Source organism: Cyprinus carpio, unplaced genomic scaffold, assembly GCF_018340385.1.
Source record: "Cyprinus carpio isolate SPL01 unplaced genomic scaffold, ASM1834038v1 S000004602, whole genome shotgun sequence".
Taxonomy (NCBI): Eukaryota; Metazoa; Chordata; class Actinopteri; order Cypriniformes; family Cyprinidae; genus Cyprinus; species Cyprinus carpio.
In genome coordinates this window covers 1-1,512 of record NW_024877288.1, presented here as the reverse complement: position 1 = coordinate 1,512, position 1,512 = coordinate 1, and the positions used below count along the sequence as shown (strand labels likewise).

At 50.4% G+C, this 1,512-nt stretch overlaps 1 pseudogene; it reads left to right on the top strand.

Moving 5' to 3' along the window:
* Positions 1-259: 259 nt before the first annotated feature.
* Positions 260-435, top strand: LOC122143433 (annotated as a pseudogene).
* Positions 436-1,512: the final 1,077 nt, after the last annotated feature.

Genomic DNA, 1,512 nt, shown 5'->3' with positions numbered 1-1,512 from the left:
AGGTGTGTTTTGATTAAGTGACCAGAACACTTCATGCAGTTTTGGGGGGGGCCTCCCAGAACGCGGTTGGGAAACCCTGATCTAACAAACCAGGGTTTTTGAGGAACCTCGGCTACGTTGCCAACCGTGCTTTGCAGTTTTCAGCCTAGACGAAGGCAGCCGGACCTTTCCCTTTGCTAGGGGGGGCGGTCCCAACCGGTTATGAGACGTTAGAGACGGAAATGGTCCTACGACTGGCCCCCTGTGCCCCTCTCATACAACTTTTACCTGGCCAGGGAGACACCATGATCAATGAAGGACGGTTCACTTCCAGGGGCGAGGCTCTCCCTTTTCCACTCCTGCCCGTGCTGACTCCCTTGCTAGTTTCCCACAAATTTGTGAATCTCGACTGCATATGTTTATGGTGTTGGGGACTAGCGGTCGCGCCCTCTCCCTGACAAATCTGGTTGAAAAAAATCAGAATGGGTTGGTTCCTCCCGATCTTTTTTTCATACAAACCTTTGTTATCAGAATACAGCTTACATCTTTTATTGGGCTTCTCAATGATCAAGAGAGACTGTTCCAATGAGAACATTCCTCCTAGTGGCGGTATATGGGGTTGTTGCAATGTGTGAGAGCAATGAAGAAAAAAAAAACAAAAACAGAGTCACTTGCGCTCTTTTAAAACCTGCCCCTGTGTGGTCAACCTCACCTTTTCCTAGTCGACGGACGGACTGCTGCCGAGCTTTACTTTTTTCTGTCTGTTTTGTTTTGCAGTTTCTTCGGTTGTCCTTTTTTTTCAGCTTGCAGCCCCACAATGGCCAGACGCCAGCCAGGCCCTTTTTTCTCCTGACCACAGAACGAGCCGCGGCCATAGCGTGCGCCGATATTGGGTGGCGTGACTTCTTCCTCTCTGGAGTTATATGCCATTTTAGCATAACCTGGGCCAAGCACGACCCTTCTATACGGTTTTGTAGGCCCCGCGGCCCATGTGTATGAAATTTTCCACTTATTTTTTTGGTATTAGTTATTTGGACCGCCCAGACTCCCGAAGACATCTTTTCTGGTGCTGCTTGTTCGGACTGGCCAAATACCTGTGCTGGTTGCAAAAGAAGGTTGTTCGACAAAATACCCAAATATCCTCAAATATTCCCCAGAGCGACCTGCCAAATTCGATACCGTCCGCTCTTTCGGGCCTCGAGCCAAGGATTCCGATGCACATTAGGCACGTTGCGCCCTTTGCACGAACCGTTTGGGAGTTACGAGCGAATGCTGTACTCTCCGCCGCAGCAGAGCCACCGGGCCGGGCCGATCGTGAGCGAGCCTTCGGGACTTTTCATACGGTGAGGGCCTAAATACCTCCCCCGCTTTTTCAGGTCCTCCCTGCCTTACCAAAGCCGCTATAATGTTCCTGTTCCATGTTCCCCCCCTCTTCCATCCCCGCTGCCGGCCATTTTGCGGCAATCCGCTTCCTCGGCCCTTTTTTGTCTAGATCAAGGTATATCTTTTTCTTAGCCAGTTTAATATCTGATA